This window comes from Oncorhynchus mykiss, chromosome 20 (assembly GCF_057628025.1).
Source record: "Oncorhynchus mykiss isolate SJ-2025 chromosome 20, ASM5762802v1, whole genome shotgun sequence".
NCBI lineage: Eukaryota > Metazoa > Chordata > Actinopteri > Salmoniformes > Salmonidae > Oncorhynchus > Oncorhynchus mykiss.
In genome coordinates, this window is record NC_143041.1 from 12,522,728 (window position 1) to 12,546,550 (window position 23,823).

General features: G+C 40.2%; 1 protein-coding gene across 4 annotated transcripts in view; it reads right to left on the reverse strand.

Annotated features, from left to right (window-relative positions):
• The window catches only part of myocd (myocardin), a 140,301-nt gene extending 117,057 nt beyond the window's left edge, over positions 1 to 23,244 (reverse strand). For 3 of the 4 annotated variants that reach the window (XM_036955695.2, XM_036955692.2, XM_036955691.2), the window contains exons 1-2: positions 22,833 to 23,221; positions 13,658 to 14,068 (exon numbers count right to left, since the gene is read on the reverse strand). The gene's annotated coding sequence lies outside the window, so the exon portion shown is untranslated. Of the gene's footprint in view, positions 1 to 13,657; positions 14,069 to 22,832 lie in introns of all 4 variants that reach the window. The other variant, XM_036955694.2, reaches the window with a different exon arrangement.
• Positions 23,245 to 23,823: the final 579 nt, after the last annotated feature.

A 23,823-nucleotide genomic window follows, 5' to 3' on the forward strand; every position in this document is an offset into this window, starting at 1 on the left:
GGACGTTTCTTTTTTTGCTGAGTTTATGAGTGCAGTACCCATTCCTGACAGCTTTCCTTTGGTCTTTTACAGGCTGCTTGTTCTGATATTTGCAAGTGTGTTGACCAGCCAGGGTGAGGTATTGTTACCCACACAGGAGGACTGTCAGGGAACCCATAAGCTCCTCTATTAAACATGAGTACAGTAGGAACACTCTGTACCCAAACACACCAGACATGGGTTTCTAACACTAACTGGATCTATAGGTTATGTTGTTCCTGAAACAGCTCTGATGGAACTTAGAACTCTGTGCCAAGACCAGAGCAAGCCTTCACTACCCCTTGACTCTAACTAACCTAACACACAGAAAACACTGCCACCAAAAATAGTCCTCTGCTAACATTAAAGCAATGACGACACGAAGTTGGTAGGCTTGATCACCGATGACGATGAGACAGCCTATAGGGAGGTCAGAGACCTGGCAGTGTAGTGCCAGGACAACAACCTCTCCCTCAACAAGACAAAGGAGCTAGACTACAGGAAACAGAGGGCCGAGCATGCCCCCATTCACATCAACGGGCTCAAGTTCAAATTCCTCGGCGTCCAAATCACTAGGCATCTATCATGGTCCAAACATACCAACACAGTCGTGAAAAGGGCACAACAATGCCTCATCCTTCTAAAGGCTGAAAAGATTTGGCATGGTCCTCAACAAGTACTACAGCTGCACCATTGAGAGCATCTTGACTGGCTGCATCACCGCTTGGTATGGCAACTGCTCAGCATCCGAATGCAAGGCGCTACAGAGGGTAGTGAGTAAGGCCCAGTAACAGGCGGTGTCAGAGTAAAGCCCTAAAAATTGTCAAAAGACTTCAGCCACCCGAGTCATAGACCATTCTCTCTGCTACCGTACGGCAAGTGGTAACAATACACCGAGTATGGAACCAACAGGAACCTCAAGCCATAAGACTGCTAAATAGTTAAGCAAATAGTTACCCGGACTATCTGCATTGACCGATTTTGCAGTAACTTTGACTCATCACATACGCTGCTGCTACTGTTAACTATCTGTCACTCTCTTCCTACGTATATGTACATATCTACCTGAATTACCTCATAGCCCTGCACATCGACAAGGTACTGGTACCCCATGTACAGTGGGGCAAAAAAAGTATTTAGTCAGCCACTAATTGTGCAAGTTCTCCCACTTAAAAAGATGAGAGAGGCCTGTAATTTTCATCATAGGTACACTTCAACTATGACAGACAAAATGAGGGAAAAAATCACATTGTAGGATTTTTAATGAATTTATTTGCAAATTATGGTGGAAAATAAGTATTTGGTCAATAACAAAAGTTTATCTCAATACTTTGTTATATACCCTTTGTTGGCAATGACAGAGGTCAAACGTTTTCTGTAAGTCTTCACAAGGTTTTCACACACTGTTGCTGGTATTTTGGCCCATTCCTACATGCAGATCTCTTCTAGAGCAGTGATGTTTTGGGGCTGTTGCTGGGCAACACAGACTTTCAACTCCCTCCAAAGATTGTCTATGGGGTTGAGATCTGGAGACTGGCTAGGCCACTCCAGGACCTTGAAATGCTTCTTACGAAGCCACTCCTTCGTTGCCCGTGCGGTGTGTTTGGGATCATTGTCATGCTGAAAGACCCAGCCACGTTTCATCTTCAATGCCCTTGCTGATGGAAGGAGGTTTTCACTCAAAATCTCACGATACATGGCCCCATTCAATCTTTCCTTTACACGGATCAGTCGTCCTGGTCCCTTTGCAGAAAAACAGCCCCAAAGCATGATGTTTCCACCCCCATGCTTCACAGTAGGTATGGTGTTCTTTGGACGCAACTCAGCATTCTTTGTCCTCTGTCCTTTGTTTTTACCAAAAAAGTTATATTTTGGTTTCATCTGACCATATGACATTCTCCCAATCTTCTTCTGGATCATCCAAATGCTCTCTAGCAAACTTCAGACGGGCCTGGACATGTACTGGCTTAAGCAGGGGGACACGTCTGGCACTGCAGGATTTGAGTCCCTGGCGGTGTAGTGTGTTACTGATGGTAGGCTTTGTTACTTTGGTCCCAGCTCTCTGCAGGTCATTCACTAGGTTCCCCCGTGTGGTTCTGGGATTTTTGCTCACCGTTTTTGTGATAATTTTGACCCCACGGGGTGAGATCTTGCGTGGAGCCCCAGATCGAGGGAGATTATCAGTGGTCTTGTATGTCTTCTATTTCCTAATAATTGCTCCCACAGTTGATTTCTTCAAACAAAGCTGCTTACCTATTGCAGATTCAGTCTTCCCAGCCTGGTGCAGGTCTACAATTTTGTTTCTGGTGTCCTTTGACAGCTCTTTGGTCTTGGCCATAGTGGAGTTTGGAGTGTGACTGTTTGAGGTTGTGGACAGGTGTCTTTTATACTGATAACAAGTTCAAACAGGTGCCATTAATACAGGTAGTGGAGGACAGAGGAGCCTCTTAAAGTAGAAGTTACAGGTCTGTGAGAGCCAGAAATATTGCTTGTTTGTAGGTGACCAAATACTTATTTTCCACCATAATTTGCAAATGAATTCATTAATAATCCTACAATGTGATTTTCTGGATTTCTTTTTCTCATAGTTGAAGTGTATCTATGATGAAAATTACAGGCCTCTCTCATCTTTTTAAGTGGGAGAACTTGCACAATTTGTGGCTGACTAAATACTTTTTTGCTCCACTGTATATAGGCAAGTTACTTGTTTTTTAACTTTTCTGTTATTTCGCTTTTTTTTCTCTGCATTGTTGGGAAGGGCCCGTAAGTAAGCACTGTTACTCCCCACCTGTTGTTTACGAAGCATGTGACTAATAACGTTTGATTTGATCTCAGGGTAAACGGTGCGTCAAGCTGTAACACTTCACGGCTGCCAAGGAAATCCTTTCACCTACCACAAACAGGAATACTGTATGCAGAGTTCTACGCCCCTTACTGTAGAAATGTACAAGTAAACCCTGATCTGGTCAATTCAGTTTCTCTAACTTTTTCAAGAAAGGATTATGCACTTCCAACACTAAAAAGCTGTCATTTCATTATCTTCCATTATCATTTTATCCAAATGACAGGCTGAGGTTCTTCCTCTAACTTCCCCACCACTGCACGGTTAAACGACTGCTCAATTACCAGCCTGAGCCTCGGCTGGAAGCGGCCAGCCATGACGCCGGCCACAATGGAACCAGGTAGCATTCAGCAGGAAACATCAGCTCAGCCAATTAGCCATGAGCTCATTTGTTGCCAAAACAGCCATTAATCCGAGTGGTCAGTGTTGGGATGGGGTACTAAAGCCCTCTGGGCTCCTACAGGGGTGAGATGGCTCAGAGGGAGAGAGGGAGGATGGTGTGAGAGAGAGAGAGAGAGAGAGAGGGAGAGAGAGAGAGAGGACAATTAAATCGATCTTGGTTCAACAACATTTGTTTTTTGCCTGAATCCTTAAGTCGGTTTTGAGATCGCCTGATCTGATCCAAGACAAGGATGATTCAGGTGTGAATGAAGGTTGTCAAGAAGAATGTCTGAAATGACAGTTTGAACATATAAAATGTATTTTTTAAGAGCTGCTCCCCAAGACTTGGCATTGAAATCAGCTTCTCCATTTTTCGAGGGGATAAATGAAGGATTTTAGCATTTTTCTATCAGTTTTCACTCATAAAAATGACACAACCAGACAACCAACTTATTGTAGAGAACAACTATTGCTTTATAATATCTTTGTCATTATATTGTTTCCAAACAGTTGTTGTTCTGATTTGATAGGTACGCCGTGAGACTTGTCCTGTGGCAATATGACCCATTCCATCCCTCTCTCTGTCCTGAGCAGATGGAGCATGTTCACCTTTCCTGGCTGACAGGGGCCTGGACCATGTCGAACTCTCAATTTCCCCCCCCCCCCCCCCCCCCCCCCCCGCAACTCCCCAACTCCTCTCTCTCTGTTTCTCTTGAAACTTCCATCACTCTCTCATCTACTTTCTCTTCACTCTCTCTCTTTTTGACTCTCCTCACTCTTTGTCTAAATCAATTTATATGAGGTGTTGTCAAACCTGCAGATAACAGTATACAAGTGCATATCGATAATGTAAAACATTTACTGTAAAAATGTGCAGTAACTTACTGATAGCTATTGGCCAGAAAGTTATTCTAATTTATTGTACAGTACAGCTACTGTAATCCATTTTACAGTAATCCATTTTACGGAAGCAACATTTTTACTGTAATCAAATGTACAGAATATTAATAGAATTACACATGCAGCAACATATTACCCAGTGCTCTTTGCAAGTTTACATTTTTATATGACATTTAGCAGGCGCGTAAGTAAGCATCTTAGTCAGTGCATTCAACCAAGGTTGATGAAAGAAAACACATATCACAGTCATAGCAAGTAAAACTTTTTTTGTAACCGTTACTTCAAATGTTGTTGTAGTTCAGGTCTTCAAAATATTTGTAATTACAACAAGATATCTTATGATATACGTATGTCTGAAGGTTTCTGGATAGTGCCAATACAATACTAAGATATTCACGGTAAATCCATGCCAGAGCAATGAAACACAGTGCAATACAGTAAAAGTGACTATAAACTGTAAGAATATTATTTCTACAGTATTTTACTGTAATTACAAGGGATTAGAGCAAGCAGGTATCTGTAGGCATTTGAAAATTACAGCATATTAAAAAATAATAGGTGTTTTATATCACTTGCACTTCTAGAGGCCTAAACAAAGGCTTCCAATACCCCTCTGATCTGTTCCCTATATACAGTTGAAGTCGGAAGTTTACATACTCCTTAGCCAAATACATTTAAACTCAGTTTTTCACATTTCCTGACATTTATTCCTCATAAAACTTCCCTGTTTTAGGTCAGTTAGGATTACCACCTTATATTAAGAATGTGAAATGAAAGAATAGCAGAGAGAATTATTTATTTCAGCTTTGATTTCTTTCATCACATTCCCAGTGGGTCTGTTAGGGCTCTCGTTTGTGGAATGACCGGACCAAGGTGCAGCGTGGCAGGCGTACATCGTTCTTTTTATTGATGATACCAAAAGCAAAATAACAATGACAAAAACGAAAGCGCACAGTTCTGTAAGGCAAAATAAACTTTACAGAAAACAAGATCCCACAAGACCCAAAAGGAAAATGACAACTTTTATATGATCCCCAATCAGAGACAACGATAGACAGCTGCCTCTGATTGGGAACCATACTCAGCCAAAAACACAAAGAAATAGAAAACATAGATTTTCCCACCCGAGTCACACCCTGACCTAACCAAACATAGAGAATAATAAGGATCTCTAAGGTCAGGGCGTGACAGGGTCAGAAGTTTATATACACTCAATTAGTATTTGGTAGCATTGCCTTAAAATTGTTTAACTTGGGACAAACATTTTGGGTAGCCTTCCACAAGCTTCGCACAATCAGTTGGGTGAATTTTGGCCCATTCCTCCTGACAGAGCTGGTGTAACTGAGTCAGGTTTGAAGGCCTCCTTGTAAATGCTTTTTCAGTTCTGCCCACACTTTTTCTATGGGATTGAGGTCAGGGCTTTGTGATGGCCACTCCAATACCTTGACTTTGTTGTCCTTAAGCCATTTTGCCACAACTTTGGAAGTATGCTTGGGGTCATTGTCCATTTGGAAGACCCATTTGGAAGACCAAGCATTAACTTCCTGACTGATGTTGTTGCTTCAATATATCCACATAATGTTCCCTGCCTCATGATGCCATCTCTTTTGTGAAGTGCACCAGTCCCTCCTGCAGCAAAGCACCCCCACAACATGATGCTGCCACCCCCGTGCTTCACGGATGAGATGGAGTTCCCTGTCTTGCAAGCCTCCCCCTTTTTCCTCCAAACATAACGATGGTCATTATGGCCAAACAGTTCTATTTTTGTTTCATCAGACCAGAGGACATTTCTCCAAAAAGTATGATCTTTGTCCCCATGTGCAGTTGCAAACCGTAGTGAGGCTTTTTTTATGGCAGTTTTAGAGCAGTGCTTCCTTGCTGAGCGGCCTTTCATGTTATGTCGATATAGGACTCGTTTTACTGTGGATATAGATACTTTTGTACCGGTTTCCTCCAGCATCTTCACAAGGTCCTTTACTGTTGTTCTGGGAATGATATGCACTTTTCGCACCAAAGTACGTTCATCTCTAGGAGACAGAATGTATCTCCTTCCTGAGTGGTATGACGGCTGATTTATTTTGATTTTCCCATGATGTCAAGCAAAGAGGCACTGAGTTTGAAGGTAGGTCTTGAAATACATCCACAGGTACACCTCAATTTACTCAAATTATGTCAATTAGCCTAAAGCCATGACATAATTTTCTGGAATTGTCCAAGCTGTTTAAAGGCACAGTCAACTTGGTGCATGTAAACTTCTGTCCCACTGAAATAATCTGTCTGTAAACAATTGTTGGAAAAATTACTTGTGTCATGCACAAAGTAGATGTCCTAACCGACTTGGCAAAAGTATTGTTTGTTAACAAGACATTTGTGGAGTGGCTGAAAAACGAGTTTTAATGACTCCAACCTAAGTGTATGTAAACTTCTGACTTCAACTGTACAGTATAAGTCAAAAGTATGGACACACTTACTCATTCAAGGGTTTTTCTTTCTTTTTACTATTTTCTACATTGTAGAATAATAGTGAAGACATCAAAACTATGAAATAAAACATATGTAATCCTGTAATAATCAAAAACGTGTTAAACAAATTTAAGATTCTTCAAAGTAGCCACCCTTTGCCTTGATGACAGCTTTGCACACTCTTGGCATTCTCTCGACCAGCTTCATGAGGGTGCAATAAATATAGCCACTTAAAATATGTTAATGTGCCAGCGATTCTTTTTCCTCCCACAATTATTCACCAAAATGCACCATAATTTACAATATGTTGCAGTAAATACAGTATATAACAAAACAGCAATACAGTACTTTACTGTTAAATGGTATTGAAAATAAAAATCTGCAATTGCTAATAGGGAATATTTAATAACATATTACATCATACCAAATGATATTTTATGTTTTTTCACTTTCACTTTAGACCTTAATAAAGGCGTCTAAACAGACAATGACTACAGGGCAAAACAGATCAAAGAACATGGCTAACCATTCAACCATTAAAGGTTTGAGACTTGCTGCCACTCTGATCTGTCCCCTATATAAATGTCATTGTTTGGGAATTACTACCACATATCACTTAAATTGGTACAGCACTCTAACTAACTGATGCAACAAATATAGCTTCTTACAAGATATGCCTCAAAATATGTTAATGAATGAGAAACAACAATACCATGTACCCAATAGTGTTCAAAAGGTTTTTGGCGCTCCAAAAATGTGGAACGGTACTGTATTCTGAATTACAGTAAATTACTGGTAGCAATTGGCCAGTTTGTTACTGTAGAGCTGGGATCATCAACTAGATTCAGTCACAGGCCAATTTTGTCTTGAGCGGATGGTTGGGGGTCCGGAACATAATTAAACATAATTTGTAGATGTCAAATTGACCGCGAGATGCTCAAACAGATATAATATTTGACTAAAACATAATAATGCTTACATTTGTATACAATCACGTCTCTTAATTATGCGCGGGAATACTTGTTAACAGATTTCCAACATTAAAATCTTTTGGAGCCGGTTTTGTGGGCCAAATTCATTTGGGGAACCCTGTTGTAGAGTTTCAGCACAAGGTTTGTAGAATTCCTAAAATACAGTATATTACCGTACTCTGCGCGGGTATAGCAGTCTCACTAACAGGTGCAACAAATATAGCCTCTTATAAGGTGCACCTTAAAATAGGTTAATGAGACAGAGACTCTTTCCCCACCCACAACATTTTCCCATAATGCATCATAACATACTGTAAAACACATTTACAGTATTTTACTGTGCATTCTATGGCAATCTACTGTATTCAGTTTATACAGTATCATACTGTCGATTAATACAGCAAGTTACTGATGAAATTACAAAAAACGGCTAACTGTATTATAAAAAAAAAAGACAACTGGGAGACCACAATCTATATGAGATCGTTCGATGTGAGACAGCTAAAGATATTGACATTTAAAGACGGAATCTGCACCAGGGGGCAACAGCAGCACTGTCCGCCCCACGGCCGTTGTTATTGTTGTTGTTTTGTTGACAAGCACAGGTGGGGTGCATCACGCATCCAGGTAAAAATAGTTTTGCTATGCTCCTGTTCTATCGCGCGTGCAATGAAGCCAGAGGGGGGAAAAACTGTGTTCGTTGTTTGCAGTAACTTCTTTGCTGTTGTAATAGCGCAAACGGACGCGGAAGTTTCACCATTAAGGATTCCAGCTTTAAGCTGCTGTAATCCATGTAAACCAGTGTTTTTAATTACATAACATGGGGAGCTTTGTTACGAGTTCTTGTAAGGGAGCAAAATTGACTTCTGAGCAGAAAAAAATGCTTGCCATAAAACTGCCAAGCATTTGTCAAGCAAGCCTTTATTGATCTCTGTCAAGTAATTACACACTAACGCTGAAGTAAATAGCCAAGACACTAGTATTTCCTCCATGTAAACTGTTAGGAGGTTCAACGCTGGAAGGAGTAAACATGGGAAGCCCCCCATTCTGACATTGGAAATTCGTTCACATTCACTAGGCCAGTTCTATTGTTTGTTTACATGGGGCTGGGGTGTCCAACAAACAGATGATCCCCTTTCACCACAACTCGTACAGACAGACCAGATAGACTGTTTGTTTACTTCTGTTGAGCGCAAGTCATTGGTGGGGAATGCAGGCTGTTTAGGGCGGGATGCCGTTGATGTTTTCTGTGTGTGGCTGGTACTTAGGCCCCATAGTACTTATGTTCTACACATGTTTGTACTTCCAGGGCCACTGTATGTAAACTCGGTACGAAAACCAATTTAGAAAACATGCAAGGTAAATAAGAAAATCGCAAAATGTTTATGCAAATGTGATCAGTAAACTAATGGTGCTTTGTGTCAACAAATATTGATTGAAAACATCTGTGTGATGTGTGAGCTCACTGCATTCTTACAGAGGGAGAATGTTGCATTACAACACTCGTCCAATCAGTCAGAATCCATAACCTTCTGCCAAAGCGGAGAAAAAATAAAACAAATTTATCAGTTAGATTACAACATATGCCAATTCTGTAGTAGTTCATTACAACAAGCATAATAATTTTTAAAAAATAGTTCTAAAATATCTATCAGAGAATGTTAGAGTAGGTTGTGCGGACAGTGTATGTCTTATCTTCACGTAAACTAACTATCATATTTACAAGTCCGCTATAAACATGGAGTAATGTTGTTTTTAGAGCATTCTTTGATTAAAATATTTACAGCATATCTGATAGCGGTGATGTTGTCCATTTAACTGGGACCAGATGTTTAGGTACATTCCTCGGCCAATGATTTTAGAACACCCGGGCAGAACACTCACAACTCACACCTACAACTATGAGTGCGTCAGACTGAAAAAAAAAACGACATTCAACGGACAGTGCACATTAATCAACATTTCAGGTTCAACCTCAATGTAAACGTGCCGGAGTTAGCAACAAGGCTCATTTTCATCTGTAGATATCACATCCCTCTACTCAATCTTACATTGTGACATATTTTTAGACAAGAGCTATTTAATCATAACGCCAAGTATGCTTTTAGTCACCAGTTCAAATTGTCTGTTTAATTCTAAGGCATTAGAAAAGGCAAACATTCATTTTTATAAAGGAAACACTGTTTGATCAAAGAGATAAAACCATTTCAAATATTAATTCTTAAGAGATGCCATAAACATTTAACAGCTTAATAGTACCTTGTTGCTAATGTCAGTTGTTCATAAGTGTAACACACAGGTAACTGGCAAAATAAAGGGAACACCAACATAAAGTGTGTTAGGGTGTTGAGCCACCACGAGCTGCCAGAGCGGCCAGAACCACTTCAATGCACCCTGGCATAGACTCTACAAGTGTCTGGAACTCTATTGGAGGGATGTGGCACCATTCTTCCAAGAGAAATTCCATCATTTGGTGTTTTGTTGATGTTGGTGTCACTCCAGAATCTCACATATACGTTCAAGTGAGTTGAGATCTGGTGTCTGACTGACAGACACACACACACATGCACACGCACGCACACCCTGTAAACCCCCAATGCTCCTTTGACACCCCTCTTTCAACGTCACTGGGATCTGTTCCTCTAGCCATGGTAGCCAAATAAATGGGCAACTGGACATTTTTATCATTTAGCGAAAACTCTTAAACATGACAATAAGCATGATGGGATGTTTTAATTGCTTAATTAACTCAGGAACGACACCTGTGTGGAAGCATCTGCTTTCAATATACTTTGTATCCCTCATTTACTCAAATCTTTCCTTTATTTTGGTAGTTACCTGTTGCATTTCCCTTAAACACTTCTCTTGTGATTTGAAAGAGATATCAAGCATGAGTTTACTGTCCAATAATTGTCTGCAAGAGTAAAGGACAACATTCACCCAAAAGAGGAACTACCAAAACCAATAGAGCTTGGCTGAATGCACTTTCACAATTAGGCCACAATAAGGATGAAATCAAACAAATATTAAGAATCTCAATCTTCATACAGTTGAAGTTAGACGTTTACATACACCTCAGCCAAATAGATTTAAACTCTGTTTTTCACAATTCCTAACATTTAATCCCAGTAAAAATTCCCTGTCTTAGGTCAGTTAGGATCACCACTTTATTTTAAGAATGTGAAATGTCAGAATAATAGTAGAGAGAATGATTTATTTCAGATTTAATTTCTTTCATCACATTCCCAGTGGGTCAGAAGTTTACATACACTCAATTAGTATTTGGTAGCATTGCCTTTAAATTATTTAACTTGGGTCAAACGTTTTGGGTAGCCTTCCACAAGCTTCCCACAATAAGTTGGGTGAATTTTGGCCCATTCCTCCTGACAGAGCTGGTGTAACTGAGTCAGGTTTGTAGGCCTCCTTGTTCGCACACGCTTTTTCAGTTCTGCCCACATATTTTCTATAGGACTGAGGTCAGGGCTTTGTGATGGCCACTCCAATACCTTGACTTTGTTGTCCTTAAGCCATTTTGCCACAACTTTGGAAGTATGCTTGGGGTCATTGTCCATTCGGAAGACCCATTTGCCACCAAGCTTTACCTTCCCGACTTATGTCTTGAGATGTTGCTTCAATATATCCACATAATTTTCCTGCCTCATGATGCCATCTCTTTTGTGAAGTCCACCAGTCCCTCCTGCAGCAAAGCACCCCCACAACATGATGCTGCCACCCCCTGTGCTTCACGGTTGGGATGGTGTTCCCCGGCTTGCAAGCCTCCCCCTTTTCCTCCAAACATAACGATGGTCATTATGGCAAAACAGTTCTATTTTTCTTTCATTAGACCAGAGGACATTTCTCCAAAGAGTACAATCTTTGTCCCCATGTGCAATTGCAAACTGTAGTCTGGCTGTTTAATGGATGTTTTGTGGCTTCTTCCTTGCTATTCGTTTTTTTATGTTATGTCGATATAGGACTCGTTTTACTGTGGATATAGATACTTTTGTATCGGTTTCCTCCAGCATCTTCACAAGGTCTTTTGCTGTTGTTCTGGGATTGATATGCACTTTTTGCACCAAAGTATGTTCATCTCTAGGAGACAGAACGCGTCTCCTTCCTGAGAGGCATGATGGCTTCATGGTCCCCTGGTGTTTATACTTGTGTACTATTGTCTGTGCAGATTAATGTGGTACCATCCGGCGTTGGAAATTGCTTCCAAGGATGAACCAGACTTGTGGAGGTCTACAATTTCTTTCTGAGATCTTGGCTGATTTCTTTTGATTTTCCCATGATGTCAAGCAAAGAGACACTGAGTTTGAAGGTAGGCCTTGAAATATATCCACAGGTACACCTCCAATTGACTCAGATTATGTCTATTAGCCTATCAGAAGCTTCTAAAGCCATGACATAATTTTCTGGAATTGTCCAAGCTGTTTAAAGGCAGTCAACTTAGTGCATGTAAACTTCTGACCCACTGGAATACCCACTGTGATACAATGAATTATAAGTGAAATAATCTGTCTGTCAACAATTGTTGGAAAAATTACTTGTGTCATGCACAAAGTAGATGTCCTAACGGACTTGCCAAAACTATAGTGTGTTAACAAGAAATTTGTGGAGTGGTTGAAAAACGAGTTTTAATGACTCCAACCTAAGTGTATGTACTGTACACTTCCGACATCAACTGTATGTGCTTTACAAAACCAGGTGCATGATCTACTGTAGATGGCCCCATATATCTGGCTTTACGGCCCCTCTCCCTTTCCTGTCTTTTTCTAGGTCTTGATGATCAGTGACTAGATCTCGATAAGGCCAATAAAGCTGTATTTATTGCCACAGTTTCTTTATCAGGTTTTACTCCAGAGACCTTATCAGTGTTTGCCACTTTGTAGTTTAGTGGACGATTTTTACTGATGCTGAACATGACCTTATCAACACTGGTGTCAAACAGCTTAGGTGAAACGTGATCACATTGACATGAATGGCAGAATAATTCTAAATCAAATCGGTAAGATGTTTATGTCGAGTTTAAATACCATAAGTATCGGGCATTAGAGTCACTAAAGACAACCTAAGAGAATATTTTACACAATATAACCACATGAATCCATCTAGGATTTCTGATTGATATCATTTACATAATAACAGGTATAGCTGTAAATAGGGAAGCTGGTAGCCTAGCGGTTAAGAGCGTTGGACCAGTAACCGAACGGTCGCTGGGACGTAGCCGAGAGCCGACTAGGTCAATGTGCCATTGAGCAAGGCACTTAACCCTAATTATTCCTGTAAGTCGCTCTGGATAACAGCGTCTACTAAATGACTATAATGTAATCATGTAAATACAGCTAAAGTCATTATGAAGCAAAATATCATGTCATCATGTCACGCCTGACATTAGATCATATGTGCCGTGACTGCTTGGGATTACTATAGTTCAGCCAGAGGTGGTTGATCTAAGAAAAAAGTACACACAGAAAAAGAGACTCACGGCACAAGTAGAAGCCTTTGATGTCTTCGAAAACCCAGTAGAAAATATTTTGTGCAGGTATCAATGTGTAGGTCAAGAAACCTGGAACTAACCAAGGGAAGGGTAAAATACTCTTAAGCATCTCAGTCCGAATGTGGATTACTTCCCATGAACTCAATCCCTTTAAGCCTTGTCACAAACCCGCCAAAGTCTTAACCAGATTCAGCTGCAACAATCCATAATGACAACTTAAACCATGTTGCGCACAGTAGCAGAATAAACGTATTAAAGTTTGTAAAGGTGTTGCTGAATTTGGCAGGAGCCTATATCTCCACTTCGGGGGCTTTTGAAGCTTATTTCCAATGTTTTATCCCCCCTATCAAAATACCACCTTTTCAATGAATGTCAATGTCCATATTAGGTACTAAACCTCTTCTGTAAATACTGTAATATTACAAATGTTGATATAAAAAGTGTTAATTACATACCAAATAACTTTGCTGAACTTGCCTAGAGAATTATGAAAGACAAATACAGACACTAGACAATCTTCTTTGGTGTGTATTATGACTGGAAATAAACAGATCATAACCCTAAAACATAATTAAGACATACCTGTAACGTTGCAGCAGCGTCTTGCTCTACCCGGGGTCTCCATTGGAGGACAGCAGGGGCAGGCTCACTGTGTATGGGTGTCTTACCGCCAGACCAGAGTCTGGCTTCAATAGTGTCTCTGACGCTTATTCCTCACTCTCTATCTCAGATGATTGCAGTCTGTTATTTGTAAAGATATTTGAAGTTGAATTGAGTTTGAAAGCCAAAGGGCTGGGTCAGGCTGTAGTCTTCTGGTCGCTCTCTCTGTTTTAGCAAAGACTCCTGGAGTGCAGGGGCTCCATTCATGGGGAAGTCTCCCTCTGCCTGAGGTGTCCAGTGAGGTTTGTTCTGGACCGGAGCAATGGCAGTCTCATTCACAACTCCTTAGTACAAGAGAGACTTGCACACTTCAGTTGACCTCAGAGGTGGTTGCTGCGAGAAGGAGAGTATAAATATTTGAAGCTCTTTGAAACAGACAGTGAATTGTTTCATTGTATCAGTTCCTGTCTTGATCTACACTCAGTAATACAATTTAGATGTTTTCTACAGCCACAGCACCGTCCTGCTACTGTGAATGTGCATAACATAGACTAAGTGAACAAGTATACTAAGCAATTTACTTATTATTCTGGATAAGGGGAATACTCCTATGAGAGTTTATATCATGCTAATAAAAACACAAATATTCAACTGCACCCAGTCAACCTGACTAAAGTACTCCTATTTCTTAGGTGACAATATACCTATGTTCCCTTTAAATTTGCTACATGTTCTAGAGAAAGAGCAGTTCTATCATGTTGTAAATGTGCTGTATGTACTGCAGGTCCAGTATGTGCACATGAGATAGTGAATCAAATTGACAGTACCTCACACGATACAGATTAAAACTAAGCACAGATCACCAGTCAAAAGCAGATGTTTTACATTTGGCCCTGCTTCTGCATAACTGAAATACACACTTCTGTGTTAATCATTGTATTTAACCAATGATTACACCGTGATTACACGTCATATGACAAACATGATCACGGGAAAATGTATAGCTTAATCAATCGCCTTAACTTTTAAATCATAATTGGATACATGTGTCAATTATGTCTAAGATCACATTACACAAAATTGCTAGATTTTGATGTACGCTATGTTGTGTTAAACAAGTTGTGAACTAAAATATTCAATATATAATATTTGTATAATTCTACTAATTGAAGAATTATTACTATTTTCATCTTGATGGGCAGACGTTATTTCTATGCTCCCCATGATGTAGCCTATTGCTAGCGAGTTAGCCACCCACAGTTGTGTGCATTGGATGGAGAGTCAAGAGGAGGAAACATCAACACTTGAGGGTATTAAATGAATGAGAGTGTCAAAGATCTAATCGACACGTACATTACACAAAATTACCCCAAAAAGAAAATACCCCAAAAAGTAAGAGATAAAAGTAACAAATAATTAAAAAGCAGCAGTAAAATAACAATAGCGAGGCTATATACAGGGGGTACCGGTACAGAGTCAATGTGCGGGGGCACCGGTGTCGAGGTAATATGTACATGTAGGTAGAGTTATTAAAGTGACTATGCATAGATAATAACAGAGAGTAGCAGCAGCGTAGAGGGGGGGGGGGGGGGGGGGGGCAATGCAAAATAGTCTGGGTAGCCATTTGATTAGGTGTTCAGGAGTCTTCTGGCTTGGGGATAGAAGCTGTTTAGAAGCCTCTTGGACCTAGACTTGGCCCTCCGGTACCGCTTGCCATGCGGTAGCAGAGGGAACAGTTTATGACAAGGGTGGCTGGAGTCTTTGACATGTAATATTCTTTGTATCCCTCATTTACTCAAGTCTTTCCTTTATTTTGGCAGTTACCTGTAGCATTTCCTTAAAACACTTAAGAGATATCAAGCCTGAGTTTACTGTCCAATAATTGTCTGCAAGAGTAAAGGACAACAGTCACCCAAAAGAGGAACTACCAAAACCATTAGCGCTTGGCTGAACGCACTTTCAACAATGAGGCCTCTAAAGTGATCGTAATCACACAAATATTAAGAATCTCAATCTTCATATGTGCTTTATAAAACCAGCTGCATGATCTACTGTAGATGGCTCCATCTACATGTATCTGGCTTTACGGCCTCCCTTTTCTGTGTTTTTCTGACAATATACCTACGTTCCCTTTAAATTTGCTACATGTTCTAGAGAAAGAGCAGTTCTATCATGTTGTAAATGTGCTGTATGTACTGCAGGTCCAGTATGTGCGCGTGAGATAGTGAATCAAATTGACAGTACCTCACACGATACAGATTAAAACTAAGCACAGATCACCAGTCAAAAACAGATGTTTTACATTTGGCCCTGCTTCTGCATAACTGAAATACACACTTCTGGGTTAATCATAGTATTTAACCAACAATTACAACGTGATTACACGTCATATGACAAACATGATCTCTGAAAAAATGGTATTAAATGAATGAGAGTGTCTCTGACAGAAGCCAAAGACAGACAGTTATCAGAGGTTGATCAAAACGGGCCGGTGCTTCTTTCATTGGAGGCATGGTAACCAGAGGGAAAACAGGCTTCCTCAGGAAAATAGCAACTTTTTGACTGACCAATAGTAACAGCCAAAGCCCTGTCTAGTGACTATGGTCACTGAAATGGATAAATGTAACTGTTATCTACCAGGTAAGTTAGGCCTATTGACAAATGAGTACGTACATAGATGGGATGTAGAGTGAAAATGCAAGGTGTGTTACTACTCATAGCAGGTCACTGTGTGCATAACTTTGCCTGCCAGTCACATTGCTGTTAAAACACACTTCTGTGCATTGTTCAGATCTTAGCTCATCCTCCACTAACAGAGACCTCCTGCAAGTTTGAATAAAATAGACTGCTACTGTCAGAGTCATTCTGGCAGGGTGGTTCTTGTTTAATAGTTTCTACCCAATAGTCAGCTATGTCTCCAATATGATGATAAACTGTGTGTGACAAGAAAGAGCCCTATGAAACATTAGTGAAGCACTCAGCCTAAGCCCCAAAGACTGAAATGGCATTCACTCCATTTAAATGATCTGTCTGCTAATAAAACTTCTGTGATGTGACTTCTCCTCCGTCCAAAGCTGCTTTTATCTGGGCCAGAGATAGGGAACATTGAAGTTAACAAAGCCATCTCCCGCTCCCAAATATATCCAATATAAAAACGACTCCAGGCCCTAATGGCTTACAGTACCTCTCAGTGATATTCAGCCTAAATCAAGCCTCTCTATGGCCTCTGCTGGATTTCAGAGGGGGAAACGTGAAGCGCAACAATATTGTTACTTCAACTGAGAGGAATTTGTGGGCACTAAATCAAAAACACAAACCCCAGGAGGGGGATTGGGCCACTGGAGACTGTCGAAATCAGACAGAGCAACAAACAAACATGCACACACACACAAACACCAACCTCTCCACTACAGCTCGGTTGTTACCAGCTGTCATCCGTGAAAGACAGAACCACAACTCGCCAGAGACCCGCCTCAATCTTTACACCCTGCTTTCTGTTTACATACAGAAGCCATGGACCATGGCTTTATCTGAAACACAACACATTGTCATGTCCGCTCATTTCCTCAGTGTACCACAGGGCCTCTTCAGTTATCACCCTGGCCAATGCTCCTCCGGACCGTTTCCCCCTTTCCTCATCGTCAATGGCAACTCCTGTCAAGTTACAGTAATGTGCATGAGCTGCTGTTGAATGGGACTTAATGGACTGAATGTGTCCAAAAGCAAGTTACTCTGACAGTCTGTAAGTTATTTTGTGATCAGGGCCCATTGTTGTTATAGACTGAAACATGTTTTGATACATAACAGCCCCATATCAAGGAATCATTGTCCCAAGCTCCAACTAGTCAGCTTTTTAAGGCCTACTTCGACAGCCAAGCGTCTCTTCATTGACAACATGTAATCCCAAAACTGGATCTGTATTTGATTACAGAACAATACCCAGAAGGCAGTTTGAACCAGAGCACTTTGGAAGCAAAAACAAACAAAAACTGTGTCATTGTTCTAAATCGTGTTTTGCCCATAATAGTAAGTCAACTAATTCTTAAGCTATGAAAATATCTGAATGCGCAGCGTTAGCTCATATTGCATGGTGCAATCACTTTATTAATAGGCAAAAGCAGTTTGTTTGGATATCATATCCCCATGATAATTGAATCCAAATGTTTTGAAAGGAAAGTTTATCCAGGACATGACTGTTAGCTATATTACAGATTAATTGATTTGGTCTATTCAGAGTCAATAAACAGGGGATAAGGGGGGGGGGTTGGAAATGCCTATAAACACTGACCTTGGTCTCTGTGAACCTAGAGAGGCAAGATATCCTATATATTTCTGACATCACAGTACTTTCGTGGATCATGAGTCAACAAAAGAAAGATGCATTATGTTCTCTATGGCTACAGAACTAGTAATTATTTCCCAAATAGGCATCTTCTCTGTGTGTGTGTGTGTGTGTGTGTGTGTGTTGGTTCTTCTATCCTTGTGGGGACCTAAAATCCCCAAAAGATCCCCACAAGGATAGTAGAACTAGGAAAATTCTCCCTCGTGGGGACATTTCCCACATCCCCATAAGGACAAAGGCTATTTTAAGCTTAAGGGTTTGTTTTAGGGTTAGGGTTACAATTAGTGTTCGGGTAAGGGATTAATGGTTAAGGTTAGGAGTTAGCTTTAGGGTTTGGGTTAGGGTTATAGGTTAACGTTTAGGGAAAATAGGATTTTGAATGGAAATGAATTAGGTCCGCATGAGGATAGTGTATGTGTCCGCGTGTGTGTACATTTGTAATTATCGTTAACATCTAACATATACAATTCACACACTGACAGACGAATAGATACACATACTAGGCCTACATAACAAAAATGCACAGTACGACACACAAACATGTATACAATTATACATAAACATACCTATACAATATCCAGACTATAAAGTAGGCTTGTGCAAACAAATATACAGACAAAACAAACATCTAGACCTCTCAGTGTCCACTAGCTTCTAGCTCTGTCCTGGTCTGCATGTGTGGAATCAAGCAGCTGCTTTCGATTATCAGTAACCGGATTCACTTGTTTTAATTTAACTCACTACTGTAGCCTTGTTCCATAACACACATCAGAAACATGATTATCCACCAGCTTTATGTCCAATTTCCTTTTCAGTAAGGGCCTAAAGGGGAGAGATGAAAGCCTTCACACCCATTTGCCTACTTTAATAACTCACTACTATAAACCATGCAAACCACACGCACTGCCATCTCATCTCTTTGCATACTGTATATGAAGAGACATGACTTCAGTCCTCTATTCGTATCAAACACATCAAACACATTTCCATGTGTTTGATGCCATTGCATTAGCTCCATTCCAGACATTATTATGAGCCATCCTCCCCTCAGCAGACTCCTGTTGTAACCTGACCTGGTTATTTCACCGTCAACTCAGCTAACAATCCAATGTACTCTCTCATATCATCTGTTCTCCATGGATACTTTCAAAGGCATTTTCTACCATAATATTATTACCTCACACTACAACAACACAGGTCAGGCCCTAGGGGAGAATTGAGCCAAAGGGTTAGTTGGGCCACTTCTTGTTTCTAGGAAACCATACACAAAATGAATCATGTGACCAAATAAAATAAGTCCTAATTTCATGGAGTCTGTGAAGGAAGAAACAACATGGAAAAAGCAAGTTAGGTGGCCAAAAATTATTTTCACAAAGTTTTTCTTTATTATTATTTATTATTTTCTTTATTATAAATATCGCCAACAAAACAAGAAACAACAAAAACGAACGTGATGCTTACTAGGGCTATACAGGCCACTAACAAAGACAACTACTCACAAAATACTGTACTCAGCTGTAGATCTCTGCAGTTCATCCAGAGTGATTATGGGCCTCTTGGCTGCATCTCTGATCAGTCTTCTCCTTGTATGAGCTGAAAGTTTAGAGGGGCGGCCAGGTCTTGGTAGATTTGCAGTGGTCTGATACTCCTTCCATTTCAATATTATCGCTTGCACAGTGCTCCTTGGGATGTTTAAAGCTTGGGAAATCTTTTTGTATCCAAATCCGGCTTTAAACTTCTTCACAACAGTATCTCGGACCTGCCTGGTGTGTTCCTTGTTCTTCATGATGCTCTCTGCGCTTTTAACGGACCTCTGAGACTATCACAGTGCAGGTGCATTTATACGGAGACTTGATTACACACAGGTGGATTGTATTTATCCTCATTAGTCATTTAGGTCAACATTGGATCATTCATAGATCCTCACTGAACTTCTGGAGAGAGTTTGCTGCACTGAAAGTAAAGGGGCTGAATAATTTTGCACGCCCAATTTTTCAGTTTTTGATTTGTTAAAAAAGTTTGAAATATCCAATAAATGTCGTTCCACTTCATGATTGTGTCCCACTTGTTGTTGATTCTTCACAAAAAAATACAGTTTTATATCTTTATGTTTGAAGCCTGAAATGTGGCAAAAGGTCGCAAAGTTCAAGGGGGCCGAATACTTTCGCAAGGCACTGTATGTCATGCATTTGAACTCAAGAGAGGGCTGGGCGATATGGTCAAAATATCAGTATTTTATGTTTTGAATAGTAAAAGTTGTACATCTGCTTTATGAGTAAGTCATGTGTGACCCTAGTGGCAACATACATTCTAAGTGGTTTCAATGGGTTTTTCTCCATTCTGATTGTTCTATACTGTTCAATTCAACATCAACCTAAAATCATTTCCTGCATTTCCATTAATGTCTGCATTTCCTGCATTTCCATCAATGTCTGCATTTCCTGCACTTCCATCAATGTCTGCATTTCCTGCATTTCCATCAATGTCTGCATTTCCTGCACTCATTTGAGATCATTTCCACACTGCCACAATATGGGCAAAAAAACTAGGACTCATTTTTAATCAAATGTTGCAATTGTGATTTGACTTGCGATTTAGATCAAAACACTTGGGTGAGATTGTTGGAATCATGGAAATAGAATGTTTATTCTAATTCTATAGTGGACACTTTGTTGTTTGTTCTTCTTTGTTGACAAGACAATGAATGTAAATGCCAGGGAGGAGTTATTGTGACAGGCTAGGAACGAAGTGTTTCCTAGGGGACCTATAATCTTTGGCTACATTAAATGTTTCTTCATGTAGCCAACATATTCATGCATCGCCTATTCCTCTTTGATTTAGAAGATACTGTTGCACTAACAACATGCTGATTTAGGCCTACACCAGCACTGGTATCAGGCTGTTTTAGCTAGCCATGCTTGCTCTGACTCAGGACATTTATTAGCTAGCTTGCTAGCCAGCTAACTAGTGATTAGCATTAGCGGCTAATGCGATGTAGCTAAAACTTGATAAGAAAACACAAACCAGCTGTTTGCAATGTAAGAAAATAACTAATTGTGCAGTTATACACCACTTGTGGACTTATATTAAGAAGCAAAGTGGAAACATCGTTGTCATCGACATTGTTGCATGTGCTGAATTGAGCATGCAGACTGAAAACATTGTCTAGTGGTCAAGCAACAACAAATGTGCTCCTTGAGTGAGAGGTGGCAGGGCTAGGTCTATGTGGGAAGCGGCGTGGAGCGAGAGAGAACGGAGAGGGATGGCTCAAGTACTGGTGTAAACTTTAAAAATGGACATTACACACAGAATATCACAACTAACAAACCAAACATTAAAATACTGTTATAGAAGGTAAAGTAATAACCCAAAAATGGTGCATCAATACCGGTATATAGTAAAATATGGTATACCGCCCAGCCCTAACTCAAGATAGTGCATTTTTATTGTTACAGGGCAGACATCATCATGCCCCATGTATACAAACAAAACAAGCAGAGGTCTAGACCCCTTTCAGCCAAGGAAGTGAGAGAAGGGAAGAAGTCCATTTGAGCAGAAGCAAGGGATGAACAAATTGACTGAATGACACCGAAGAGGTACATTAACAAAAAAGAAAATGAACATGTACCTGTGCGAAAGAGAGGCTATGATAGAGTAGCAGAGGCACGCAAGGTCTTATCTGATGACAAGGAGTCGGACCTTGATAAACATATCAGAAATCTAACGGAACAGTTTACAGAACATCTCACAGAACAGTAGCCTCAAATGCAGAGAACTTGTCTATGAATTGGCACATCGAAACAACATCCCTGTCCCAAACAACTGGTCAAGAAATGGAAGGGTAAGACACCACTCCAGAATTCTCCATTAAGTGTTTAATTAGGTTGAGATCTGGTGACTGACTCTCTCTCTCACACACACACACACACACACACACACACACACACACACACACACTTTGAACCCCCTACGCTCTTCTGAGTCCCCTCTTTCAAAGTCCCTAAGATCTCTTCTTCTAGCCATGGTAGCAAAAATAATGCACAACTGGGCATTTGTATACATGACCCTAAGCATGATGGGATGTTAAATGCCTAATTAACTCAGAAACCACACCTGTGTGGAAGCACCTGCTTTCTATATATGTTATTTCCCTCAATTACTCAAGTGTTTCCGTTATTTTGACAGTTACTTGTCCAGTATACCACACCCTCATTCCATGAATTAAACTTTGACCTACCAGCACCATCACAGAACACCGTCAACCACCCAAGGTGGCTCAATTTACACTGTCCCTTAACTCAAATTACCCTGTAAATGGTGCCAAGAGACCACTTTTTTTGGACAACGTTTTCAAAACTGTCATGTTTACATGACTTCTGATTATTTCCAGGGATACACACCATCCTGAAATATATGTAGATATCTTTGTTAGAAAGAATACAATATTTCCCTTAACCTAATGATGTTGAAAGTAAAACAAAAAAAGAGTAAGTGTCATCATACCCCACTCTCCCCTCTCTATGGGTCAGGCACACTAACATAAAAATCGAATAGTCCTGCGCTTATGATTTGATGTATTTCTAAATTGATGTGTGACGTCAGAATTACGCACGCTTTTACTGTCATATTTAATATCCTAAAAGTGAAATAAAACGTTACACTAATAACCGAAATCCTAAACTGAGATCCCATTTCACTGATAATTTACTCCCAAAACACTGCTCATCACGCGCACAGATAGACGTTTGTTTCATTACGCATTCCATTGAATATTTATTATATAGCAGTAACTTTTGTATAAAAACAAAGAAATACCTGTGGGAACCTGATGGTAAGGGGGTACCTCTTTGTTGCATTCTAGTGGAGCTGTCGGGAGTGAAGCGACTAAGCGAGACTGCCATTTGCACTTAATTCAAAAGTCCATGAAGATGTTTCGAAGCAGTTCAACGGAGTGCTATTCTGAATCCTTGGGACGTCCCTACCCTAGAACCTTAACCCTTACCCTAAACATAACCTTAACCCTTACCTAACCGTAACCATTACCTTAACCAGTGTAAATGTCAACTTCAATGGGGGGTATGGACGTCCCAAGGATCCCAGATAGCACGGTCAGTTCGACTAAGCCGCGCTCGACGCTCACGGAAACAGCCGTGCCAAATGTCGGAGTCACTCAATCTTCAGACAGCGTTGAAAATAGGTTTGTGGCGGTAGCCAGCAGGGCAATCGTGAGAAATAGAGACGTCATTACTCTGTTTGGTATGTAGGCTTGGGGAGTGACGTCTTCTCTTTTAACATTAGGATGACCAATATGTGATGGAATGCAAAGAAGAAAGTGATGTGATTTGAGAATTAAAAATACCAATGTGAAATCAAACCAATTACTTAAATAGATGTGGACTACAGGTGCTACATACAGTATGCATCACTTAAAGAATTTGGTCAAGACATTGCATGTGAGGTAGGCATAGGGTCTATAATGTATTTTTATTCCATTTGAAATATATTTTAATTAATACGTGACATATATTTCTAAATGTATTTGTAATACATAGATTTGTATGGAAATATATTATTTGGCCAGTTCTTTACATTTCACTTTTTCTTTGGTATGGGCCAAGTCAAAAATAAAGAATAAACGTCCATAATGACATGAAAAGGTATAGACCTATACATAGGCCTATTTAGTAAGGCTACATTACACATGATAAACATCACCAAATCAATATCTGGTTGAATCATTATTTAGGCATAAATAACACAAGGATAGGCTGAGACTACAACATGTCCTACCCCCTGAAATTAGCTA